The sequence below is a fragment of the Canis aureus genome, chromosome 35 (assembly GCF_053574225.1).
Source record: "Canis aureus isolate CA01 chromosome 35, VMU_Caureus_v.1.0, whole genome shotgun sequence".
NCBI classification, from domain to species: domain Eukaryota; kingdom Metazoa; phylum Chordata; class Mammalia; order Carnivora; family Canidae; genus Canis; species Canis aureus.
In genome coordinates this window covers 12,555,170-12,574,483 of record NC_135645.1, presented here as the reverse complement: position 1 = coordinate 12,574,483, position 19,314 = coordinate 12,555,170, and the positions used below count along the sequence as shown (strand labels likewise).

The following is a 19,314-nucleotide window of genomic DNA, read 5'->3' as shown; positions in this document are numbered from 1 at the left end:
TTACTAATCTCTGCAGTAAGACTATACAAACTATAAGCTCCCTGTAAGCAGGTATTGTATCTTTGATAATTGGTAACACTGTTAACTATTGTGACAGATGCTAATTAAGATTATCATCATACTTGTTTCTAAATTTAAATTGTACTTCTTTCCCTTTCAAAAAAGTAGTGACAATAACGGAAACATAATAAATATATAAACATATAATGGTTAATGGTCTTTATTGGCTACAACAATGTTGCATTTTGCTGTTAGTTCCTCTCCCTCTCGCATGTGATACTTACTATTTGAACACACTCTACACAAAATCCAACATTGCCCAATTAAATTTTACATTAATTAAGATTTGGATGTGGTTAGAACCAACCTAGAGGTAGAGCAGCTATAGGGCAATTGAGACCAAATTCAGGATATAAGACCTCTGAATATTCATCAAGGAGCTAAGATAAGGACCACTGTGGGAAGTGTAGCAAATGATACAAGGCAAAGTCTGCCAAGGTTGTTGAATACTATTTCTTACAGATAGGGAGGGCTTGATATCAATTTTACTTACTTCTTATTGATACAAGCATATTTTTCTTAAAATATAATAAATACAGAAAGGGGTATGTTAACAGAATCATATGAAGATCAAAATCAAGGTTAGAATCAAGGACATCAGATTAAAATGTGAATGGATAATGAACCACTTGTAAGATTAAAATTCAAATTTCAAATGGGAAAAAGGCATAGGTAGAGGCATAAAGAACATAATTCTAAAAATGGTGTTCATGGTTCCATGAAGGAAAAAATGAAGCAGATAGAGGGGTAGGCCTATTATATTTGTCAGATGTCAGTATTGGGAGTTTTAAATCAGACAAGAAAGCAAAAATAACTGGGGAGAGTTTGGACTGGAAGACTGAGAATAATAGTCAGAGATAGCAAATACAGTCACTTAGGTAGATAATGAGGTCAGCAGTTAGAACATCAGGACCCAAGTGGAGAGGCTGGAAGTAGTACATTTGTTCATTCATTCATTTATCCTACATTTATTTATTAAGCTGATATAATAATTTATTGAGCTGTAATGGTGAACTGATCAATAGGTCTGGACTAGACTGTGCTTAGCAGAATCTATACTTTAGTAAGGACTTAAGTGATAGAATGAGGACAACCAGAGTGAGTAGGTAATATGAGTGAGCCCAGCATCTCAGTAATTCTGCATCAAGTACTTGAAACCAGTATTAATGCTAAACTTAGAACCAAACCCATTGCATCTGAAGTATGAATTCCTCATATGTTCTCTGCCTAAGAAGACACTGAACATGAAGGTGAAGCTTAATCTCACAGCTGAGGGTAAGCAAGCCTTCCTAGGTGGATAGGATGGATGCATGTGTGTTTGTGTATGTGGGCATGCACATACTTGTGTAGGGTTTTTCCTAACAGGTATTAACCATGACTTTATAGGAAAGGACTAAATGATGAGGAGGATGATAACTGTGATTATAACAGCAGCTAATGTTTACTGAGTGCTTTCTGTATCCCAGGTCTTGGTTGAAATATTTTACATTCATTAGACCATTTACTCCCCACAATAATTTTCTGATGATGGTATCATCATCTCCATTTTACAGATCAGGAAACTGAGGCACTGAGAATTAGTTTTTTCCAAGTTCACACAGCTAGTGAGTTCTAGAACCCAGACAGTCGGCCCTCTTAATCACTCTGCTCTGCTGCCTAAATCCAGAGGAACAATAGAAGAATTGTACTATCTCAGGTCAGAGCTTGTCTATGTCTACATAATATCTTTTTACATTCCCATAAATATAAATGATTCGAGGATACTCTTACTAGAGCAGTAATCCTTCTCAGAAATATTTAACAATGGCATATTATGTTGTTCAAGAATATAATGAAAGTATAGTGGCAACAGATGAGAGAGATTTGGCTCTTGTGGACTTTAATTTTTATTATACAATTTAAGCAATAAAGAAATACTGTGTGAAGATGTAGAACAATAGGCAGGTCAATATGGAAAGTGAAAATTTTAATTTCAGTCAACCCCGCATGTGTGGGTCCAGCTCTCTACCACTTCAACATCCATTTCTCTACAGGGTGACATGAGGGTTAATAAGATGACTGTGGGACACATTTACCTTATGAGGAATCATAAGTTCTTTTCTTACTGTGATTTTCTTAACCATAATAATTCTGTTGAAATTTCTTATTAAGACAGCGCAGTGAAACCCAAGCTCAGGAATGAGAATGACCAAACAACAACAACAACAACAAACACATCAGTACCATAATGGCTGAAGTAGTTTGGACTCCAGTGTCTAATTTTGTGGTGTCTACTCTTGACAAAGTTGATTGCTAACATAGGGCTATCAACATGAAATTTTCATTAAAAACAAACAAACAAACAAACCCCCCCCCCATAGGTAGCCTTGACTCTTTCTTTTTGGGTCTCCTTGGAATCAAATTGCAAAGCATCATAGACATTCAAGTCAATTATATGGCTTCCAATTTTCAGCTTGACTGAAAGATAGAAGATAGATTTCAAGATAGAATGTCCCCTTTAGACATCTAGGGAACCACTTTCATTGGGCACTATTAACCCATATCTTCCTGGATGCTAGGACTATTCAGTACTATTATTTTTGTAAGTGATCTGCATCAAAACAAAGAGAGGAAAGAGTAGGACAAGGACTTATAAGCTGCAAACCCTGCTGTACAGGTGAGTCCAAAAATCCCTACTTTCTAGCCTCAACATGCTAGAAGACCAGGACCCTAAATTTGGTAGAGAATATCTTGAAGCAGATAAATAGAAACACTGGACCTCTGAACTTGTCAGGAGATTCTGGCCCCTTTTAGCACTTGACCTTCAATGAATAATATAGCTGCTTTTCCCCCTTTGCCTGCACTAGCCACAAAGGTGAATCATACCTGTCATATTTTAGGACAGCTTATCACCTCAGCCCGTGGAGTGATTGAGTATTTATAGACACAAAGGTAGAAATATAAAGCACATATGTATAGGCAGGAGTCCCCTGGAGGTGGCGATTAGGACCAGGCAGTAATTTTAGCTTGAAGTTCCTATGACTTAAATAGCCACTTGAGCTCTGCTCTTGCAGTTTACGATGTCAATAGAACCCCTAAATGAAATTACAGCCTTCTGATACGCAGCAGGATATCCTTTCTTTGCCATGCAATGTACACGGCCAGGAGAAATTGCTCTGTATATGGAGTTTCACTAAAGCAGAATTTATCATAAGGCTGCTCTGCTAAAATATCATTATGCTGTTATTCACTGGATAACACATCTAATGACTCGGGGTGCACTTGATAGCCATGTTTCAGTGAACACAGACGCACGCCCTGATGTGAACTGGGCACTCCAGTGCTTCAAAGCGCTATCGATTTCAATTCTACCATAATTTACACCTGGCTTGTTTTGCCAATAGCTTGAACCCATGCTAACAGTGGAACATACACATACAAGTATTAGAGAAATCAGAAATGAACTGTATAGCGAAAATGCATGCAGCAAGCGTTCTACGATTCTGCCTTTATGATGATCTCCCCTGATGCTAATTGAGTATTCCACACGACTTTCTCTGTTACGCACGGGCATTTCCTCTGTTAGCACCGTCCCATGGCTGCTGGTGACGGTAACGATAGCCTCTTACATTTGTACAAACTGCAGGTATTTCCGGGGCAGAATCTGGGTGCCAGTCACACAATGGGTTCCCCCACCATTTGGCACAACGACTGGCTTCTAATAGTTGCTCACAATAATCATCTTCTCTAAGGCTCCTCTTCCTCTCGCTGTTCCATAAATGTGGTATACTCTAAGGATCTGCTCCCTTTTGCTTTCTGTCAATAAATTTTCCTTGAGAAAAGTCCACTCAATAATTTTCACTGCTACTGTGATGCTGACAATTTAGATGACTGCCCAACTTATGTCTCTCCCTGACCTATCTTCAGCTTTCCTGACTAAATCCAACAGCCTACCAGAAGTCCGGATGCCCCCCTGACATCTCAAAATAAACACATTCAAAAGCAAATTTATCATCTTCCCTAGACTACAAAACCTGCTCCTCCTCCTCGTAGCCTCCCTTGCTATGCTGTGCGAGGTGGAAACCTGGGAGCAATCCAAAATGCCTTCTTCTCTCGATGCCCAGCCCAAAGGTTATTAAATTGTGCTCATTCTGCCTCTTATCTCTTGAACGTGTCTCCTTCTCTCTATTCCCACAGTTACTGTCCTAGTTCAGGGCTTCATTGTTTCCTGTCTGAACAATTTCAGTTGCCTCCTAACTCATTTTCCTGCCTCCATCCTCCCATTCCTCCAATCCATCCTCCAGCCTACTGCCAGGGCGATCTTCCATAACACAATTTGATCATTTAACCTTCTCTACTTAAAACTTTCAATGGCTCCCCAAATGCCTCAAGATGAAGTTAAAACTTCTTTGCATGGTGATCAGGGCCCAACATGACTGTTCCCTGACTACATCTACAGCCTCATTTCTCACCACTCCTCTGCTAAAACAGCAGTGACACTGATCCCTGACTCTGCCACACTATTTCCTATGGAAGTGACTTCCCTCCCTTGGACCATCTGGCAAAATCCTTTAGAGCCCAACATGGATTCAGTAGCTCTTCTGTGGAGCTTTCCCAGACCCTTTGCCCAAGCTACATTTAGCTGAACACACTCTTTTGTGCCTCCAAGGTTCTTTGAACATCCTTCAATTATGATACTTCACATATGGCATCATCCCAACTTGCTTGCCTATCTGTCTTTCCTGTGGAGCAACTTGGGGTCATGTCTTATTCATCTTTATATTGTCGCCAACAAAGTTAAAGCCTTCTCAAGAGCACATGAAAGCGCTCATGCCCAGGCCCCACTGCCTCCCTTACATTATTCCCTACCACGCTTCTCCTTGCCTACTCTGATCCTGCCACAAAGTCTACTCGGTTCTCACTCACACTTCCCAGGTACATTCTCGTCCAGGACCTTTGCACTTGGTTCCACTGTCAAAAGTGCTCTTGCCTTGCTATCTATGAAATTTGCTTCTTCCTCTTTCTCAAATGTTGCCTCCTCGATGAGGCATTCCCTCTCTCTCCAGTTTAAAATTTCACCCTCACCCCTCACACACACACATTCTCACTCTCTTTCCTCCTTCACTTTTCTCCAAAGCAGTTATCACTATCCAATGTAATGTATTTGACATATGTACTTATCATTTTTCTTCCCTGACTAAAAAGTGAGCATTATGGAAACAGAGACTTCCGTCTGTTTTGTTTACTGTAGGAACCCCAGCCCTTGCAAAAGCTCTGGGTGCTTTCGAGCAGTATGTGCTCCCCCATAAATACTTGTTAATAGATGCATCAGTCTTTAGTTTCTAGAATAATACCTGACACAGAGTAGGGGTTCAAAATGTTTCTTGAATTAATAAATAAATGAGTGAGTGAATGAATTAATGTTAAATCCACGCTTGCTTTATGAATGTGTTGAAGGAACAGTCTTTGTAATCGGATCCTCATAACAACACCAGTAAGTAAGCTGAGTGGGTAGTATTATCCTCGTTAGACAAACGGAGTAACTGAAAGGTTAGGAGCCTAAATTAAGACTGCATGGGTAGTTTAAGGTTTGCTACTCTTTTCATTTCAGTATTAAAAGGTAAAGACAATTCTTTGCACTCTGTTCATGATGTAGCTTTAACATTTATTACACTATTTTGGTTCCTCTTGACTAGGAAGCCAATTAACAGGAGGTGCAAGGTGCTAATACCTTTTATTACAATTTGTGTCTTTCCATATTAGGTGCCTTTCATAGACAGATCCTTTTCTTTCACTTTCAAAAGTGGATTAGGCACTCATACAATTTTGCCCCTCGGAGTGGTTTGTACATGGCTACCCAAGAGGACATCAGGCTACAAATCCTGCCAGGATGAACTGGAAGGTGAGTGTGGCATTTGTATCTTGAGGATGAACAGGTTGTTTGATGCCAAGTTTGTGCTAATGGAGGGGTCCTTAATGTGTTAACACCCAAAGGAGAACAAATTCAACAACAAAACATTTCAGTTTTTGGCATGTCTGTGGAGAGTTAACTTTCCATTGTTCAAGGGTTAATTATCCATTATGTGAATCACTTCTCTTTCTCCCTCTGGCTGCTTACATCTAGGAATTCAGTTTACTAAAGGATAAGTAGGGAACATAAAAAGATGAAAATGAAACTAGTACATTTCGTTTATATGTATTAGAAGCTCCAGAAAAGAATTCAGTGTAGGAGGCAGAATTAGATGCAGTTTGAGGATTGCCAAGTTGACTGACCATTGACAACAGCCTTAATTAAAGCACATTTTATACAATATTTTGATTTCTTTCAGTTATTGTTTATGAGGGTTGGTTTGTAGTATATAAAGTTACTCCCTGAATGTAATTCATGTCAGGGTGCCATGTAAGGTGCTGGGATTTCTCCTTTCCTCTGATGTTCCCCGGGCACTAAAGGTGCCTTAGTGTTCTGTGGCTTAATGATTGAAACAGCACAAAGAAAGCCCACCAATTTCTCTACTCATCCATGAGAAACAATTGCAGTGTTTTCAGCTATTATTTGCCTAAGAAGGGGCATTTAATTAGTACCTGTTAAGATAGGGTAAATGATTTGGCTGCCTGTCCTCTTGCCTCTGTTTTTATTGTGTTGTCTGTCTGCCCACCCCTCCTCTGTCTAGTTCACAGGGCATTCAGAGGCAGTCTTCATGCCTGTCCACATCTGACATCAGCCTGCACTCCTTAGATGTTGGGTTTGAGGAAAAGAGGAACCATTGATTGTATGTGAGTAATCGGCAAGCCAGAGAGACTTTTGGTCATGTTCTGGGTGAGTCTGGTCCTTTCAGACTGCATGAGCATGAGCACAACAGGCTGGGTATATGGCTACCCTCACGAGTCTTGGAAAATGAATGGAATTACTGCAAGCTTAAGACCCCATGTTCCATCAGAATTCCCCTATACGTTGTAGAAATTTTAGAAGGTATCTTAGTAGATGGCTGTAGGGGCTGTTGGAAAATCTGATACGGGAACTTAAGGGGTTCAGATAGAGAAGAATCTATTGATTTGTTTTCTGGACTTATTTCTTTTGTTATGATAAATAAAACATATACACTGTCAATGCGCTGACATACAGATATTCACTAATCACCCATTCATTGATCCTTCACTTAGACTGAGGCAATCTGACATTGGTTGGGAGGGAGATAAACATAAAATGTACTACCTGCCTTCTAACCACCTGTAGTTTGATACCTACAAAAAACTTCAGTTCAAGGCAGTATATGATAAGTGCAAACTGAAAGCTAGAGAGTTTTTAAATGCTATCCCCCATGTCAGAAGGGGAAGTTAACTTTTAGTTTTGGTTATCATAAATAGCTTTAGGGAAAAAAGTGTGACTTAACAAGGATATAACATGCCTGAGGGTCTTGAAAAGGTATCTGGAAGGTTATAGTCGCTGATGCTGATACGTAAATACAGCATCAACATATTTAACGTACAGCTAAGTAACTGAGAAACTGGAATAAATTGGGACATTTGTATATAAATTCATTCTTATAAAATAAAGCGAATTCATTAAATATGCCCTCAATTTTAAGATAATTAATAGCAATTTAATTTCTTTCTACTTAATTTTAACTACTTTATAGATACAGCAATTATTATTTTGAGATTGTACATAATAGAATTTAGGTTTATAATCTAACATGTATATTGATGAAGGATAATTACTAATCTTATTGGCTAATAACTGAGTCCCACTTTTTGCAGATACTGTTCATAAATATTCGTACAAAATTTCTGTCTTGTCAGTGTGATAAAATGTCAACCACATTTCACATAAGGTCAATTTGCAAAACGTCTGACTGAATTCAAAGGCAAGTAAGCCTAGGTCCTAGTTGGTCATATTTTTAATAGTTGAGTATTGGTACGTCATGATGCAAGTATCTATGCACTTACAAGCTAACATACATACACAGTCACATGATACAATGAGTCAACTCCTTTTTACCACTGAAAATATAGATCTTTTTAAAAGAATCACAAATATCAAAAAGCATTTTTACATAAATAATCAAGAATAATTTCTTATTGGTGTCATCATAATTCTGTTATTTAGCAATGTCATTTTTATCTAATTGTGATTGCCTAATTAAAATGAATGTAACATGCAGGAAGTGCTTATGGCTAAAACGCGCATGCAAGAAAATACACATTTTTTAAAGCATGCATCCTCTAAAATGTCATTACAATTTTTCAAGATGAGCACTGAAAAACTGAATTACTGATAGTACACTAGCAGGGTTTATGACACAGGCATTGAAAAAAGAGGAGGTATTAATACAAGAACTTAAGCAGAAAGATATACATCATTATCCTGCCTCTCAGAGATGTACTGATCGTATTCTGACTTATTTGCTCCAATTTAGCCATTGAATTCTTCCTCAGCCACGTGGACCTCCAGATCTTGCCAATAATACAGAAAATCTCTCTGGCGGGTTATATTTTTAAAATGTCATCTCTTGGGATACACTCTTAGATATTCATGTTTACCTATTCTCTGCTTAAAGATGCTCAGAAAATTTTATATATCAGACGTAGGAGGTTTCAACATCCAAATGTTCTCAAAGTATCAGAGATCCAGTCTGCCTTTGGTGTAGTCCTAATAGACATCCTTCCAGAGACTTACAGGTAATTCTGGGAGTCTGCAGCCTGAGTGTTAACTGAGGGAAGCACAACCTCCTGCTTGGGTCTTGGTGGTAATGGGCTAAAAGCTAGTTACATTTTTTATACCATATTTTAAAAATTTTAACACCACTTGCCTATTCAATTCCTTTCTTAAGAAAATAAGAGCCTAATGAAAAACCCCTCAGATACATTCAACACACAAATAGTATGGGTGTAATTAGCATGCCTATAATTGAAAGAGTCAAACTTTACCATTACATACATCAGAAGTGTTTATCATCCTCTTCCTAATAAAATGTGGAGACTGCTTCCTGTCACAGTGATAGGTAAGGAATTTGATGTGCCTCACAAATTATAGGTACTGTGTTAGGAACCTGACTCTGTTCTGGAGGTCATGACGGACCTCGATGAGGCTGTAGCAGGGGTCAGTCTCTGTAGAGAACCTGGGATACACGAGCATGTGTGAGTTCTCCGGGTAAGAATCTGAATCGTTCAGTGTAGCAAACAAAATTCCAAAGCTAAGTACCAATGGAATATGTTGGATGATTGCACCAACTTGGACAAGAGAGCACACAACAGGCACACACAATACACATCTGGTTCAATGTAAAATCAACTATTGCTAAAGCATTTTTAACTTTTAGGAGGAATCTACTGGCAACGTGTTAATAGCAAGGACAACTAAAACAATAAAATAACATCTCTTTCCAAATATTTAAGAACATCGAGTAAGTGCCCCTTAGGCTGGGTTGTGGTTCTTGAAAGTTTTAGCCTATGAGAACCATATTGGAAACATCAAAGGCTCCTCCCTCTTTCCAAAGAGCAATTTACTTCAGATGGTGCCACACAGTCAAATGCTTTTATGGCCACCATGTTTTTTTGTTTTTGTTTTTTTTTTCCACTTTTAATATTTCAGAATATGCCAGATTCCTGAAATTGGAAAGAAGACAAGAAAACATGGTAAGATGAAATCCCTTTGAAAGAGCAGCTAAGTAGGTACCTGATGGCAAAGGGCAAACATACATTGCAGCTGAAATTACACTTCCGGGGAGAGCGTGAGTTATCAGTAAGGACACGGAAGGCACATATTGCCTCTGAAAGCTTATCTGTTGACTCCTCTGCTAGTCTCGTATCAAACAGGATGCAACCACCCCCATTCCATTCCTTCGACAACTTCCCAGAGCACACTCAATCAGAGTCTCTTATAATTGAGGACAATACTATATTTGGGTTTAATACTGCGAGGACCGTCATCTAGTTTTCCTAGGTCAGGATGATAAATTTCCCTGGAACCAAATAAGGATTCTCACTGCATTCTTCTATTCGATATCCTGAATGCAGAAGAATAAAGAAGAGGGTGTGACAAATTATATTTTCCAAAGGTCGGATGAGGGGAGGTTCCCTCACATTTAAAAGCAACCAGCTCTTAGTAAAATGATCTTTAGAAGAACAGTATTAACAATATTCCTTGGCTATGCATCCACTTTTCTTTCCTGCTTAGCTGGGTACGTAAGTATTCTGAGCAGAATGTAAATGTCCAGAATAGAGATGCGTGAAGTTGGTAGAGAGAAACTCCAGATGAACGATGAATCCCACTTTCATTTCCCCTTCTTACCACCCCGAGAGCTACCTCCCTGCCCTCACACACTCACCTACCTTCCTCCTCCCACAAGCATGTTTGCTAGGCATGTCAAGGCTGACATCCATCGGTGGCAGCATGAAACCTATGCCTGCAGGATCCTCCTGAGAACGGACTCAAGGCTCTGCCCTTGTACATAGAGTGCTCTCAGCTGTGCACACTAAAATCCTCATCATTCCGTTGGATTGTTTGGTAGCGTTTTAAAAAAAAATTGTTTTTTTTTTTTAAACACCCTTTATTTCCTGACTGCCTCAGAGACACCAAGAATAGAATCCTTGACACATCAAATTCTGGAACCTCACCACTCACCAGGACTGTGGTTCCTGATCCAAGGAGTGTCGACTGAGAATCAGCACAGTCTCTTGAGAGTGTCCAGGCCTGGCTGCTAAGCTCCCTGCTCTGATTAGTTTGTCGAGTTCACAGTGTTCCAGAGTGCTGAAGCACAGAAATTAGGGAGGGGAGGTGGAAGGAAAATCACTGGAGCCTCTTACGATCTAACTTCCACTAACTGAGAGGAAATGTCTTATAAATAAACAACAGCAAGAGAAACAAAAAAAACCCCATCCCGTCCTGCCAGAGGAATGTACATTATTGTCTCCCGACGGAAAACTTTACACCACACCAGAATGCAGCCATGTCTCCTGAAACTACCTCCCTCAAAACAGAAAGAAAAAGAGAATCAAGAAAAAAAAAAAAAAAAAAAAACCACCAAAATGATTTTTTCATCCCCTTGAATTCTGTTGGGAAGTTCATGTGAGTTCCCAGTAGACAAACTAAACGAAGCAGTTTCAACAGTGTCACTGTTCCAGGATTTCTTGCACAGGCTGCTTATTAGCAAAATTTCATTTCTGCCCAGATCATTGCTGTGCCATCCGGACATTTTCAGAAGGGAAGTTCAGGGAAGCGGGGGAGGGTACGACTGTGGAGGAGAGGAAGAAGAGAGGACAAAGGAACACTCCTGATGAACCGGAATGCCCTGGCCACGGCCATGAGAAAGCCAGCCCCCACCCACCACCCGACCACTGCTTGTTGAGGACTTGGTGATGCAGTGTGTGTAATCTACTTACTCTTTCTGCTCGGGAGGCTGAGGTTCCTACATTTCCAGCTCATGCTGGACTGTACCGTAAGCAACAAGTGAAATGAGTTCAGTGATCTCATTCTAGTCCTTCGACTCCTGTCCACATCGCTAAGCGACTGCACAGCTTGGCACAGGCCAGGATGAGTCAGCAGTCTCTGGTCATGAGAGGCCAGGCCTGGAATAGCAGGGGGGTTTAGGTCAGGAGCAAAATGAAGCAGAAAGGCAGTCTAGATGGCAGGGCTAAGCTCTGCAATACACGGAGATACTGCAGGTCAAAATGAAAGAGCCTCATCAGCTCGGGGCGGGGGGGGGGGGGGGGGGGGGCTGGAGGATTGTAGAAAAAGAAGCAGCAAGGGATAAACTTCGAACAGCCGCCTACCAAACATAACAAGAACAAATCAGAGTACCACAGGCGGAAAAAAAAAAAAAAAAAAAAAGGGCACCGTGAGAGCCCCGGAGGAGAAGAGGGATTCGTTAAGATTTTTGGAATACCTTTTTTTCCCATGCGCTCCTGAACTTGATTTAAGAAACAGTGGTTACCCTATATACTATCTTGGCATTTGGGTGTTGCTTTCCCAATTTGGTAAGTAGCAAAACAAGCAAATAAAAGCAAAGCACTGCAGTTAAATAACAAGAAGAAGCCTCACGCTCCAATACAAGAATGTAATTATAAATAAAGAACTGATCTCAAAGATGTACATTTGAGTCCACAGTGTCTTTGTATAACTTGCAAAATACTGGTCACAAAATGGCTAAAGAGAGGTCCTCCTTAAGTTGAGCTTGGGTGGAGGCAGGGAAGAACAGAGAAAAGAGGGGACCAAGCTCAATGATGACAAAGGAATATGACATGGTGTCTGTATTTCTACTCAATGGGGTCATCAGAAATAGAGGCTTCCCAGCAACAGGACCTTCCAACATCTCTCCCCATTCAGTATTGCCATAATATAGCAAGGGGAGAGGGAAAGCAAAATATCAGAGGGGAAAACAACATAAAATAAATCAGTCAGTAATAGACATTTTGATTGGGAGGAGGCAAACCCACCCTATGAGCCACCAGATAGGGAAATATCTTAGTATCTGAAACAACCTTAGAGGAACCATATCTGGATAAGGAGATTGAGGTGGAGACCGAGAATTACCAGCAAATAAGAGTGCTGGCCTCCTAATAAGGAAGAAAGCAATCTGAAGGCAGCTGGTGTGCAGCAAGAATGGCATGAAAAGAGAGTAAGATCTACAGAGTAGAGAGGCACTAGTAAAAGACTTCTTCCAAGTTCTTTGACAAGGAATAATAAGGACCTGCTATACCTTCCTGATTGTTATCCCTTAGAGATGCATGCATATGTAAGTAAATGGAAAGTGAATTTTATTTAGTTATCGTTCTGGAGCGTACTAAATTATTTCCACACATCTTTACGAAATGCTCAGCCTTGGGCAGATGAACCTTCTAGCCTCGATTTTCTTGTCTTTGAAATGGAATATTATCACCCTTGGTGAATTATTTATAAGGGCTGAATCAGTGTTTGTCAGTCCTTACCATAGCCGTGTCTGTCACACGGTGAATACTCAATAAATTGCTATTGTTTCTATTTGATCATCGTATTTTCCCAAGTGCCCACTGAAAGGGCCATTTCCAGTGTTGTTCCACTGGATTGAGTGGAACCAATATGAAGGCTCCAGTGCAATGAGTTGGGTAACGCTCCTCAGAGAATGCTGCTTTAAAAAGCTTATTTCTGTCTGGGTGTGTTAAACATTATACTTGAACACAGAGGATATTGAGACGCTATTGTGTTAAAGTCTCAATTTGGGGTATCTATATTGTCAAAGCAGCTTGAAGCTAACAGTGTTTAGTTAGTTAACTAGAAGCCTAAAAAAGAAAAGAGGGATTTTTTTTTTTTTTTTTTTTTTTTTTTTAGAAGGGTCTCCAAAAGCAACAGGATAAAAGTGCTATTGGCCTTGACCGCATGATGAGGGTTTTTTACCAAAGGGGAAAACTTAGTCCAGTTGATCATCCCAGCCTAATTGATTAATTGTGGGTCTGACCATCTGGCTGATGAATGCTGACACCCAGCAGTGATTACTGTGTAACACAAATCCGGATGTGCTCTCCCTGATGCCTCCCACAATAATGGCAACTCTGAACTTAAGGTTAGTTTATTCAGGCCTCTTGGCTCAATCTCTTCATGGAACAGTGGTTGTGGCAGGGAATATTTTACTAGACCTGGTCAAGCATTATCTTCTCTTATTTCAGTTACCCCCTCTTTCCCAACTCCACGCCTACCCACTCCTGAGCCCTCTCTTGTCTATAATCACTTTTCATGCAAAGCATTCCATCTGTAGTTTTCATCATACTGTCTGATTCTCTCATTTCCGGTTGCTCTATTCTGAAAAATATTTGGTCTAAAATACCTGTATTGCTATTTCACAGGGAATCCTATTGAGACATTTTTATTGTCTCTTCTTTGCTACTGATTTGCTTTAAATTAATCTGTGCTTCCAAATTAAAAAAATATTTGTGTTTCCTTCCTTCCTTCCTTCCTTCCTTCCTTCCTTCCTTCCTTCCTTCCTTCCTTCCTTCTCTCTCCTTTCTTTCTTTCTTTCTTTCTTTCTTTCTTTCTTTCTTTCTTTTCTTTCTTTCTTTCTTTCTTTCTTTCTTTCTTTCTTTTTTCTTTCTTTTTCTTTCTTTCTTCTTTCTTTCTTTCTTTCTTTCTTTCTTTCTTTCTTTCTTTCTTTCTTTCTCTTTCTTTCTCTTTCTTTCTTTCTTTTCTTTTCTTTTTTCTTTTTTTTCTTTTTTTTCTTTTCTTTTCTTTTTTCTTTTCTTTTCTTTTCTTTCCTTCCTTTCTTCTTTCCTTTCTTTCACCTAACTTGTAAGCCTGATTAAAAGGCCCATATATTGCCCAAGTTCTCCATGAGGTTAGTAGGATACAAGGGTTAACAGAAGATAAGTCTTGTATCTTGAACCTACATCTGATCCTCAGTAAGGAGTGTCCTATGGAGAAGACTCAAACACATTTTACTGCTAGAGAAAGAATGTTAGGCTCCTGTAAATCACAGGGATCAATAGCAATGCCACCAATCTATACCTGCAGATAACCTGCACACAGGAGAGTTTGCTAAGCAAATCAAATCTGAATGCATCAAATATAAACTCTGGGGGATTACAACTGAAGGTTTTATTATTTTTTGTGGGAAAGCACGGGGGTGTAAACTGACACACAATGTCTTGCACAAGCTTGGCCAATGAGTCACAACCAAGCAGGATCATCCATTTCCCTTCTCCTTGTCCCAGACTGATTTCCATCTCAAAATTCATCATGTTTCTTGTTCCCCACAGATGCTGAATTCTTCTATGTTCCAGGCTGGGTTAGTGTTAATTTTCAGTGGAGGATGGCAACAGCATGCTGAACTGCAGAGTTCCAGACTGGGAACTGGGAAATGTTTTTGGCCTGACTGTCAGTAAACAACTATGTGTCTAGGGCAAGTCAAGTCCCTTAACTCCCCATGTCTCAGTCTCTTCATTGAAAAATGATAGGGTAGGACCACATGAACTCCATAGTCTCTGCCAACACTAAGATTCTAAGGTCCTATAGCTCATTTCCTTTTTCTCTCTGGCATCCACTGCTCAACCACTCTGCTTATAGTCCTTTCTCTGCTCTCAGTTACTGAAGGGAAAATATCTCCTTCATTTACTACCCGGTATTTGGTATTTGTAACCTCTCTCTTTTTTTGATGCTAGATATTTGGAGGCAGAAACACGAACATAACCAGATAGATGCTTTAAATTTGAAGGCGTTTAAGGAGAATAGCTTTCCCATGTAGAGCATTTAGTGTAGCTCGGCATGGAGGAAGCCAGCCATCCAAAAGTGGAGCAAAGGGGCCAATTCACAAATGAGAGGAAGCCTTTCATAATAAGAGTCTCCAGACTCTTCAGTTTCGATAAAGCTAAATGCTACCAAATTCCAACTACTTTTCCAATCAATCTCAGACATCATCACAGACACTTAGGACTACAAATTTGAGGCCCAGCACTGGCAGTGATGCAGTTCTTATTTCACCTCCACCATGTATTGCCAAGTAGGATTTAGGATGGCATAGTAATAAGAGCCAAGAGGACAATCTGTCATTTATTTTCCTCCAAACTTTTCGAAATTTCCCATTTGGGCTCTGTTTCCCAGTTTTAATTTGGTAACTGCCATTTTTCAGCATTTCTTTTAACAGGTTACTAATAATTTCTGATACAGGATCTCATATTTCATTTTGTGCTGCTAGAACTGCTGTTAATATTTCATCTGCCTTCACTTCAGCTCCGAGTAACGGCTGCTGGGTTTTTGATACACTGTTAACACTTTGGTTCTGGGGATTGGATCACCAGTGTTCATCTAGTTTTGACCATATCTTGTTGGGTACAAGTGAGAAATTGCCGGTCTCGGATATATCTCAGAGTATGGTATACATTCTGGGATACTTTGGAGAAGTTGTTTCCCTCCCCCCCCCCGGATATTTGATGAACACAACAAAAACAAGTTTTTGTGTTTTTTCTCCCAGGTAACATGCTATCTGCTTCATTGGTAGTGTTCTAGAAGCAAAGTGCAGTGGTTAAAAACCAGGGCTCACAGGAAAGTCTAGGTTCAAATTCTGGCTTTGAAATTTACCACACATATCATGCTAGGCCAATTCTTTAACCTTTCCAGGCCTCTATTTTCCCACTGGTAAAACAGGGATAATAATAGTATCCACCTTTATTGTTATGAGGATTCAATAAATTAATGTAAAATGCTCAGGACCTTCTGAGTTCTCAGTTAGTGATGGATGTTGTTATCCTAGCATTAATAATCTACCAATTCATATCACACTGTTATTTTGCAACATCTTTTCAAGGCCAACAAATTATTTTTGAGTCTAGGCTTTGGTTGTTTGCTTTATTATAGTTCACATTTAAGACATTCTTAGTGAAATCAAGTAAAATATTTTAAAATGGTCCTTAAAATGATACATAATTAAAATAGTATATAACATCATATTATTACATCATCCTTCAATCTAGCATCAGATTCTCAAAAATTTTTGTTCATCTATTAGCTCTACCTAGATAAGGTGCCTTATATCAATGATAATCCATTCTATAAAGAGATGGCTTATCATATTTACTTTTCCATACTCCCAAAGAATACAGATTATTCTAATATTCTTTGGGTATGTATTAGGGTCCATTAGGAGAGGGAAACCACACAGCAATTTGAGAAGGAAAAGTTTAATATAAAGAATTATTAACTATAACAGCAGACTGCAGTAATGAGGGAGTAGCTAGTAAGAAGTAAAGAGAATTCTAAATTATATAAGAATAGCAAATATAAGGGGCAACTGGTACTTGTAGGGCTGAGATACAGTGCCCAAGGAGGAGTTCCCTCCAACCCTGGAATGGCACCCAGATCTTGGTGGACCAGGTACAGATACTGATGAATGAATGGCAGAGAAATTGCTAGAGAGTTGCATTAGCAGATCTTGCTGGAAATCTGCATTCTAGGGAGCAAAGAAGCTGTTCATAGGGAGTTGTCTCATCTCAGGCACTCTATTACACTTACTACCCAATGTGTGTGTGTGTGTGTGTGTGTGCATGTGCGTGCATGCATGAGCGTGCATGCATGTGTGGTGGGTGCTGGAGGAAACTGCTGGTCGTTGGGTCCTGAAGAAGCTACATGTTCTTCAGCTGCTGGACACCAAAGCAGATGTGTGTGCTAGAGGAGCCAGGCCTTTGAGAAACTATGCTTACTGCTGGAAGCTGCCAAAGGATTACCCAGGAACCAGCAAGGAAAACTTTTTCCTCCTGTAATGTCTCTCTGAACCCCTTATTGACAAAAGTGCACTCACACCAGCTTGGAAAAGAAACATATTTAAAGGACTCAGATATTTTTTTTTTTTTAAGAGAAGGTAAGAAAGGCTAAATTTGGACTTGAGAGGCAATGCATTGATAACTAACAATTATAATTATTTGTCACTATTTTATAAAAATAATATGCTGATTATAATCCATTGTTCTCAATTTACTTAATCCTGTTAATCTTTACTAATAAATTGACTGCCTAACTGAATAAACACTGTCAGAAATAAGGAAAATAAGATTCGATTACAAGTAATCAATACTCAGGGTGTCTGGGTGGCTTAATCAGTTAAGCATCTGCCTTCGGCTTAGGTCATGATATCAGAGACCTGGGATTGCCGCAGTCAGGCTCCCTGTTCCGTGGAGAGTCTGCTTCTCCTTCTCCCTCTACTCCTTCCCCCACCACTCATACTCTCTCTGTCTCAAGTAAATAAATAAAATATATTTTTTAAAAAATAGCAATACTAGTATTTGTATAATAACCTTTCACCCTCAAATGCTGCTCATGTTTTAATTGTTTATAATTTGCATATTAAGAAAAAGATGTACAGAAATGCTAAGCTATTGACCTAAATTATGTATCAGTGATCCCAGTCCAGAATTTCAACTAAATGATAATCAGAGAGCATTACAAAAAACCCACAGCTTCAAGAGAGGTAAAAATTGCCTCAATTATCATTTTTCCTTTTTTTTTCCTCCCTTTTCCTTTTATTGACTCCAGAAGCCATATTTGCTGTTGACTCATTTTTTGAGGAGGCTGTTAAGTATAGGTTGCTCTTTTCAGAAAAAAATTATCATATATTTAGTAGGAAATTTTTCCTACAGTTTCTGTCTTATATTGTTGAATCCTCAATATCAAATAGAGAAGCATCAGGAAATGATCAATTTGGTACTTTCCTCGAGGTATACAGTGATGATTCTTAAAACTGGTTTTACATATAGATAGGGAGGTATCTTGCTGAAATACTGTCCCTGTTTCACCAAAGTCCTTAATTCCTTTAAAAAGAGGCCTAGGGGTGCCTGGGTGACTCAGCTGGCTAAGTGTCTGACTCTTAGTTTCGGCTCAGGTCATGAACTCAGGGTCCTGGGATAGAGCCCCATGTTAGGCTCCCTGCTCAGCCAGGAGTCTGCTTCTCCCTCTCCCTCTGCCCTTCCCACTGCTTTCATGCTTGCTGCTGCTGCTCTCTCTCTGTCTCAAGTAAATAAATAAATCTTAAAAAAAGAAAAAGAGGCTTGAAACTTTTATTCTCTAATTAGAGGTAGGGTTTTAAAATACAAACCCTTGATATCAGGAACGGTTGTGTTGGTGGGAGGCCAAAGATAGAAAGCAGTTCTGCGAGAAGAGGGTCCTATGGAGCGGAGACTATCACCAGGCTAAGGCCACAAAGCATGCATCTCACTCATTTACCTATTTTCCCCCATGCCTGGCCAGGAGTAGTACTGCCGGTGCTTGATGTTATGGGAAGGACCTACTTGCTTCCTCACAGTTGTGTTTTCTGAAAACCAGTGGTATCAATCGAGCAAAGCAAGCCTCATCAGGCTGTCTCACAATCATTGGCGGCATCTCTATTAGCTGCAGGCAGTTGTCTTTAGGATGTTCTCTCCTTTGTGCTGTGTGTGAGGAGTAAACCTACATACGGATAAACCTAATGACCCTACATACAATTGATCCCCACCTCCCCAACAAACACATACACACACCTCTCCCTTGTGATTTCTGAGTCCAAAGGGGGATGATGACAAAGGAGAGCCGTTAAGTCCATGTGAGTCAGGCAGGCGAGTCCGTTTTATTTCAGTTTGCCCTTCTGTTCAGCAGGCTTTTCTGCTCTGACCCACTATACTTACCCTGTCGGCTGCTCTTACTAGCAACATGCCTTTTTAATCAGCCTTCCTGGGGTCTGCATTTGATTACAGCATTTGTGTTCTATTTTGATTCTTTTGTACTGTGCCCTGTGGTGTTAGCTTGAAAGGTGTTATTTATAAAATGAAATTCTATTGTATTGCCAC

The 19,314-nt window shown here is 39.7% G+C and overlaps 1 protein-coding gene across 35 annotated transcripts in view; it reads right to left on the bottom strand.

Moving 5' to 3' along the window:
• Positions 1–19,314, bottom strand: part of ZBTB20 (zinc finger and BTB domain containing 20) — a 781,647-nt gene that overhangs the window by 291,083 nt on the left and 471,250 nt on the right. The window contains exon 1 of one of the 35 annotated variants that reach the window (XM_077884704.1): positions 11,422–11,725. The exons of 33 other annotated variants lie outside the window; for them this stretch is intronic. The gene's annotated coding sequence lies outside the window, so the exon portion shown is untranslated. Of the gene's footprint in view, positions 1–10,663; positions 11,392–11,421; positions 11,726–19,314 lie in introns of those variants that run through there. One more of the 35 variants, XM_077884701.1, reaches the window with a different exon arrangement.